Below are 8,985 nucleotides of genomic sequence, written 5' to 3'. Positions count from 1 at the left end.
AACGGCTTCCGCCTCTGCACTAGTTATCTTTGCTCGCACTAGTTATCTATGGGATCTTTGGTGCGGAGACGGAAGCCGGTTACGGAAATGGTGCCGAAAATTACCCATGAATCAACCCATGACCGTACTACGTCTTGTTCGTCGAGTGATCAATCTTGCTTGCTCTAGATTCTTTGGTAGGGTCATGGGATCTTTGATGGGTAATCCTCAGCACCATTTCCGTAACCGGCTTCCGTCTCCGCACTCGCTCCTTTGCTTTGGCCATGGCGTCCACATCTAATGTGTCGTTATCAGATATTCAGCTTTAAAAAGATCAATAAATCACAATAAAAAGCGAAAAGATGCCTATGTTCCTACCACAGCCTGTGGGAAGTCTGACCCGGATCATCACGGCTGGGACGCCAGGGTAAAGTTGCGGGGAGGATTAATGTATTTTTATGTAATGTTGTCCCTTGTCTGGGCCTTGAGTCCGTAATAAAGTTTATCATTATATATAAAAATCTGGAGAAATATACATGTGTGTTATATGATTATATACATCTATATCACATTCATATATATGTGTATATGTGTGTTCTTTCCTACACAATCTAATCAGTTGTATGGTCGCTAAATAAAATCATCCTTAAGTTATACAGCGGCTGCACTTCCTGAGGGTCCTCAGGAAGCACAACCTGGACTCTAACCTGCTGCTGACCTTCTACCGCTCATCCATCGAGAGCCTGCTGACATACTGCATTACAGCATGGTACGGCAGCTGCACCATGGCAGACAGAGAGAGGCTTCAGAGGGTAACTAGGACAGCACAGAAGATCATTGGCTGCCCTCTCCCCTCCCTGATGGATATTTACACCTCCCGCTGCCTTAGTAGGGCAAAGAATATCATCAAGGACAGCTCCCATCCTGCGTTTGGACTGTTCGACCTGCTGCCCTCTGGAAGGCGCTATAGGTGCATCAAATCTAGTCCTTGCTGTCTCCTCCCCTTCCTCAGCTCCCCTGCTGTCTCCTCCCACCCTCCAGCCTTCTGGCTACTCCTCCTTTCCCCTTTCTTGTCCCCACCCACCCCCACCCCCGATCAGCAAGAAGGGTTTCGGCCCGAAACGTTGCCTACTTTACAGGCCAACTGCACCCGCTGACTTCCATCTATTCGATTCTCCAGCATCCAGTTCCCTCTTAAACACTGTAATGACTCAGGAATAGTTGGAAAATGTAATACTCTTAATTCACACATGCAACTGCCCAACACCCGGACTGCCATCTATTATATCCACGTAATGAAATTTGGAACTGTAATGTGTATTGTAACTGTAATTTTTAACATTTAAAAAAAAAAAACATTTTTAATATTTAATATAATCTTTAAACATCTCCTTCACCATTTTGCCTTTATAGATATGTATATAGCGCCGCAGAATTGTGCACCTATCCCCCCCCTTCTCCCTTTTGTTTTTGTTTTCTGTTTCTTGTTTTTTTGTACTAAATTATATGTATGCACTGAGTACGAGCAGCTTTTTAATTTCATTGTACATGTATAGTGACAGTAAATGGCATATCTATATCTATCTACATCATTTGTTTATCTTGCTCAAAACAAATACTTCATTTAGATAACCCCACCATTTCAGACCGATGTCATCCACTCTCTGGCTATTGGGAAGAACAGACCCAATTTATTGTTGAAAAGCAATTCTATAGACACAAAAAAACATTAAGGAAGTAGAGCAATTGGAATCTTCATATATTGCTATTATTGAACAGTGTGATTAGATGAATTACAGAGTGCAAGTTTAATACAAACATCAACTCAAACAGCACATGAGCCATTTAAAAAGAAATTTAAAAAAAACATTTAAAAAAATTAAAAAACATTTAAAAACATTAAAAAAAGAATTATAATTTATTGACACAAACTGTTCCCCCGCAACGTTGATGACACTGCGAGAGGGATAACCAAAGTCGGGTCGGGATTACTGAAATGGACGAAGAAATGACCGACGTTCCGCTCCGTTGCGTACTACACGTAAGCCCATTGGATTTCGCAGGAGTGGACTATCTTGCTCGCTATAGGATCTTAGCTCCCTACTCTGCAATTTGATCAGGGCTGATCGATCTCTCCCTCTAAACACATTCTCCTTCCTTCTCCCCATAAATCCTTATACCTGTACTAATCAAGAATCTGTCTTAAAAATATCCACTGACTTGCCTCTACACCCTTCTGTGGCAAAGAATTCCACAGATTCACCACTCTCTGGCTAAAGAAATTTCTCGTCATCACCTTCCTAAAGGAATGTTCTTTAATTCTGAGGCCATGACCTCTAGTTCTAGACTCTCAGTAGTGGAAACATCCTCTCTACATCCACTCTGTCCAAGCCTTTCACTATTCTGTACGTTTCAATGAGGTTGCCCCCTCATCCTTCAATACTCTAGCGAATACAGGTCCAGTGCCGTCAAATGCTCATCATAGCTTAACCTACTCATTCATGCGATTATTCTTGTAAATCTCCTCTGGACCCTCTCTAGAGCCAATACGTCCTTCCTCAGATATGGAGCAGCTCTTAGAGAAATTACTCACAATACTCCAAATGCAGCCTGACTAGTGCCTTCTAGAGCCTCAGCATTACATCCCTGGTTTGTATTCTAGCCCTCTTGAAATAAATGCCAGCATTGCATTTGCCTTCCTTACTACCGATTCGGCTTGCAGATTAACTTTTTGAGAATCCTGCACCAGCACTCCCAAGTCCCTTTGCAGCTCAGATTTCTGGATACTCTCTCCATTTAGAAAATAGTCCACGCCTTTATTCCTACTACCAAAATGCATTACTCTACATTTTGCTACACTATATTCTATCTACCACTTCTCTGCCCACTCTCCCAACCTGTCCAAGTCCTTTTGCAGAGTCCCTGCTTTCTCTACACTACCTGCCCCTCCACCTATTTTTATATCATCTGCAAACTTTGTCACAATGCCTTCAATCCCCTCATCCAAATCATTAATATGCATTGTAAAGAGTAACGGCACCAGCACCGACCCCTGCGGAACTCTGCTAGTCACTGGCAGCCAACCAGAAAAGGCCCTTTTTTTTTCCTTCTGCCAACCAGCCAACCTGCTATCCATGCTAGTGTCTGACTTTTATTGCCATGGGCTCTCATTTTCCTCAGCAGCCTCACATGTGACACCTTATCAAAAGCTTTCTGAAAATGTTGGTAAACAGCATCCATTGATTCTCATTTGTCTGATTTATTTCTTCAAATAATTCCAGCAGATTCTTCAGGCAAGATCTCCCCTTTACAAAACCATGCTGACTTCGGCCTATTTTATCATGAACTTTCTAAGTACACATAACCTAATTCTTTCTCATGGACTCTAAAATCTTACCAACCACTGAAGGCAGACTAACCGTCCCAAAGTTTCCACTATTCTGCTTTGCTCCCTCCTTGTACAGCGGGGTAATATTGGACATTTTCCAATCGTCTGGAGCCACTCCTGGCTCTAGTGATTGCTGAAACATCACTATTCTCCTTCCCATTCCTACACAGACCTTTCTGTCCTCGGTCTCCTCCATTGTCAGAATGAGGCTAAGTGCAAATTGGAATAACAGGATCTCATTTAGTTTGGTCAGCTTGCAGCCCAGTTGTATGAATATTGATTTCTCTCACTTCAGGTAGCCCTAGCATTCCCTCTCTCTATCTCTCCCCCACCCAAGTCGCACTAGCTTACAATGGCCTATTTCCTTACCTTTTTGCATATCTTTCATTCATTGGTCTTTATCTCTCCACATCACCATCTATATCACTTGTTTCCCTGTGTTCAAGAAGGAACTGCAGATGCTGGAAGATCGAAGGTACACAAAATTGCTGGAGAAACTCAGCGGGTGCAGCAGCATCTATGGAGTGAAGGAAATGAAAAGGGAAAGAAGATCTCTTGTTTCCCTTATCCCTAACCAGTCTGAAGAAGGGTCTCGACCCAAAACGTCACCCATTCCTTCTCTCCAGAGATCCTGCTGAGTTACTCCAGCTTTTTGTGTCTTTCTTTGGTTTAAACCAGCATCTGCAATTACTTCTTACATTATTATTGTCTCCACAATCTCTAAAGCCACCTATTTCAGAACCCTAGGATGCAGTCCATCCGTTCAAGGTAACTTTTCCACCTTCGGCCTCCCAAGCACCTTCTCCATGATAGCCACTCCACTAACTTCCACCCCTGATTCTCTTGAATTTCAGGCACGTCCAGGCAGGCTGTCCACTGTGGTAGAGTAAAAAAACATGGTTAAAAAAGGAAGACATTTTATCTCATCATCAGAGCAAATGCGATGGAACAGTGGAACTGAGAAAATAGAATTAACTCCTTACAGGAAACCGAGTGGAAGGAAGATAATCAAGGAAGCCTTAGTGTCATGGGCTTCGAGTGGATGTTGTTACTTATCCTTTCCACTGACATGGAGATGGAGAGGTGTGGGAAAGGAAAAGGATGAACCATGCGAAGAGGCGAGTAGCGTGCAAATTTGTTGCGAAAGTGATAATATTTTAATGTTAGGTATAAATATAGTTATCTATATTTTGGAAAAAGAGTGGAGTGAGCCCAAGAAGGACTGAAACCAACATTTGTCCACTTTTGCTGCAAAAAGACATGCGTAGCTTAACCCCATATGAGTGTCTATAACTACACCAGTGATTTGGAGAAAGTGATGTCTTTGAGAAAAATGTAAGTTAATGTTATTATTGTTCAGTTCAGTTTTATTTGTCATATGTCGGTTAACACAGGGTCAACGGTACAATGAAATGTGTTTGAGTTCACTCAGGCAAATTAATATGTTCGTTGAGAAGAACTGCTTCAACCTTCATTCAGGAAGAAGGTTCCTCAGACCCTCCTGATGTGGGATGAAGGTATAGAGGGATTGCGTCTATGTTAACGTTAATGGGTTAGGAGTGGGGAAGTGGAATGTCTGATCCTGATTTGAAACATCTGTTTCAATCTGCAATATTAATTCCTTTCAAAATTTTAAAAAATCTCAATCGTGTAATCCATTAACCTAAAATATTCCAAGGAATGCAGAAATAGTTTATTTAACTCCTTTTTACGTAACTTTTTTAGTTAGTTTAGAAATACAGCGTGGAAACAGGCCCTTCGGCCCATTGAGCCCACACCGACCAACGACCACGTGTACACTAGTTTTATCCTACACACTATGGACAATTTGCAGAAGTTAATTAACCTACAAACCTAGACATCTTTGGAATGTGGGAGGAAACCAGAGCATCCGGAGAAACATAGAAACATAGAAAATAGGTGCAGGAGTAGGCCATTCGGCCCTTCAAGCCTGCACCGCCATTCAATATGATCATGGCTGATCATCCAACTCAGTATCCCGTACCTGCCTTCTCTCCATACCCCCTGATCCCTCTAGCCACAAGAGCCACATCTAACTCCCTCTTAAATATAGCCAATGAACTGCCTTCTGTGGCAGAGAGTTCCAGAGATTCACCACTCTCTGCGTGAAAAATGTTTTTCTCATCTCGGTTCTAAAGGATTTCCCCTCTATCCTTAAGCTGTGACCCCTTGTCCTGGACTTTCGGGAACATCTTTAGCATCTAGCCTGTCCAATCCCTTAGAATTTTGTAAGTTTCTATAAGATCCCCAGCGGGGAAACGTACAAAATCCATCGGCCCATTGTAGCCCACAGCAAGACCATACGGCAACACGTGCTACACTGTGCAGTTTTATCCTGAAGGCACATCTCCAAGTTTGGGACAATTTGCAAAATGAAGTTAATTAACCAGTGTACAGTACAAACCTAGACATCTTTGGAATGTGGGAGGAAACCAGAGCATCCGGGTGAGAAATGTTTGAAACAGTATATGAAAATAGGTGCCATTTTGGTGGCAAAAAAAGGAAAGCAGACTATTATCTAAATGGTGGCCGATTGGGAAAGGGGGAGATGCAGCGAAACCTGGGTGTCATGGTACACCAGTCATTGAAGGTGATCAGGTGCCAACTCAGTATCCCGAATGGTATGTTGCCTTTCTCTCCAAAGGGATTTGAGTATAGGAGCAGAGAGGTCTAGCAGTTGTACACTTGGTGAGACCACACCTGGAGTAACAGTATAGCCAATCTGAGGAAGGCCTTATGCCATGGCAGAGAGTTCACCAGACTGATTGGGATGTCAGGACTGTCTTATGAAGAAAGAAAAATAGACTGTTTTACTCTCAGAATCTCGAAGATTCTAATAGAATTTACCCTCTTCTTAAGGGGTTACAGCTAGTGAGGAAGATTGTTCCCTTGTCCTGGACAAGGGGTCCCAGCTTAAGGATCGGGAACAATCCTTCCGAGATGAGAAGAACTTTTTTTCACACAGAGAGTGGTGAATCTCTGGAACTCTCTGCTACAGAGGGTAGTCGAGGCCAGTTCATTGGCTATATTTAAGAGGGAGTTAGATGTGGCCCTTGTGGCTAAAGGGATCAGGGGGATGGAGAGAAGGCAGGTACGGGATACTGAGTTGGATGATCAGCCATGATCACATTGAATGGCGGTGCAGGCTCGAAGGGCCGAATGGCGCTACTAAGGCAACAATTCTACTGCTGCGCCACTGTGCTGCTTCTAATGTCTACTCAGCCATTCACTTGCACAGCTGATCCTATGCTACAAGACAGCTTTGTCAGCCAGTCCCAGCATACCCCGATTTCCTTGTGTGGAATAATCCACACTGACTTTCGCTCACTTCATCTACACTGCCCTCTTTCAAAATGCTGATTGTATTATATAATTAGTGAGAGCACCTTTCAGACCATTGTATGTGAATTCCTCAAATTCTTCAAAGTTTAATTCATCTTACAGGTTATAATTTCAAGGTGAGTTTATCTGCTTCCTATTCCATTTTCTCTTCGTTTGGCTGGGCATTCACTTGAGAAATACTAACTGTTAAGCCAATTCCACCTTGTATCCAACATTGTGATAAAGCTGCAACACATTCCTTCCAAAATAAATATACCTTTTCTAAGGTGGAGTGCCGTGAATTGTATACAGTGCGCAATATCTTACCAAACCAAGCCGTAATTATGAATTCCAATGGCTTCCCTGCTCTTAGTATTAATCAAATAAGTCCATAATTTCCCAGCTTCTGAGTCATTTTTCATAAATAGTGGGGTTACATCTGTCTGGTGGAGGAGTCAGAGAACCAAAAAATGCATATATGGAACTTTGCCAGAGACACATTCCATAGTGTTGATTCAGGCAATGTAACTTCAGGCTAATCTTTCAAACACTGATTATGTCTATATACACTCGGTTTAATTTAACGCATTAAATTTTGAAATTATAACAATTGTCAATTTATTAAAACAGGAAATAACTTTTTGGATCATCCATGAACCCAATGGTGGTTATTACCAAAACAAAGTTTTAAACAAAACTTTTATATGTTTTTATATGGTCTTTTCTATTACCACAAAAGATCCTAAACCATTTTGAGCCATCTGCAGAAGGGTCTCGACGCGAAACGTCACCTATTCCTTCTCTTCAGAGATACTGCCTGTCCCATTGAGTTACTGTAGCTTTTTGTGTCTATCTGCAGTTCCTTCTTACACTCTAAGCCATTTTAAGGTCAGTGAAAAACATGCTGAGTGTAACGGTTAAGGTAATCTTGGGAAATGCGATAGACAATTTCAATCAGAAAACTTTCACAGACAGCAATAAGAAAATGAACAAATCATTTGTTTTTAGGTGTTGTTTGAGAGATCATTATTATTCAGTGCATTGGAAGTACTCCCCCACTCTTTCTCAAAGTGTCTTTGGATCTGCAATGTTTGACCAAGGTAGTTTAACTCTCAGTTGAAAGATTTGTCTCCTACAGAACTGTCTGAATACTACACCAAATTGCTAGCCTAAATTGTCAGCAAAATAAATCCAACATATATAATATTAAAACAGTTTGGCCTAAAAACTCTGCCATATAGCACTTGCTAATTAAATACAACGTGATTAAACATTTCATTTTTTGCACACACTTCATGGAAAAAATAGCAAATTAACTCAGCACACAGAATTATCACCAACAGCGTGTGCATAATATGCTGTTGCAAGCAGTATGTCAAGCTGCTAGGATGCCCCCTGAAGTTCTCATCTAAATCCTTATGAACAGAACTCCATCTGACCTCACTCTCTGTATTGCAGACCCATTACCTGCCCAAATCACTGGCCTTTCTGTGGTCAACAAGTACCAAGGGTCTTATAAGATACGTGCCACCTCAGCATTCTCAACATCCCATAAGGTGGCAAGATCCAAGCCTGTGCCTGGAAGCTTCAAACTTATTAACACAGCCCCATTCTTTGCTGCTGGTCTTTCTCCTCAGCTGTTGGTTTGGGGTTGGGCTAACCTGTTAGAATATCTTTCAAATCAATAGTGATTTCGGAAAAAGAATAGTGATGAGGGAAAATAGAATAGGTGCAGGAGTCATTCGGCCCTTCGAGCCTGCACAATTCGCCATTCAATATGATCACGGCTGATCATCCAACTCAGTATCCCGTACCTGCCTTCTCTCCATACCCCCTGATCCCCTTAGCCACAAGGGCCACATCTAACTCCCTCTTAAATATAGCCAATGAACTGGCCTCAACTACCCTCTGTGGCAGAGTTCCAGAGATTCACCACTGTATTCAAGTGCGTAAGAGGGGCATCTATCCCTGAGTTACAGGCTCCAGTACAGCAGAAACGACAGAGCTCAGAAAAGGCTCCTCTCCCATTTGTTGAGCCAGATGACAAGACAACTCGTCCTACAAGAGAAAGCAAAAGATTCATCAACAACTTGCTTTGAGTTTTAAAGAGAGGCTGCAAAGGTGGAATAACTATATGTGCACATTTCTGTGTATGTTGTTTTGCTGCAGGTGTGAAGGTGTTAGAGACGTGTAAGGCATGAATGCCACAATGGAATAATGTTGGTGTGTGTTTCACTAGCATCTAAGTCCATTTCTATCAATAAATCAATCAATGT

Source organism: Leucoraja erinacea, chromosome 3 (genome assembly GCF_028641065.1).
Source record: "Leucoraja erinacea ecotype New England chromosome 3, Leri_hhj_1, whole genome shotgun sequence".
In the NCBI taxonomy this organism is placed as follows: domain Eukaryota; kingdom Metazoa; phylum Chordata; class Chondrichthyes; order Rajiformes; family Rajidae; genus Leucoraja; species Leucoraja erinaceus.
This window is presented reverse-complemented; position numbering follows the sequence as displayed.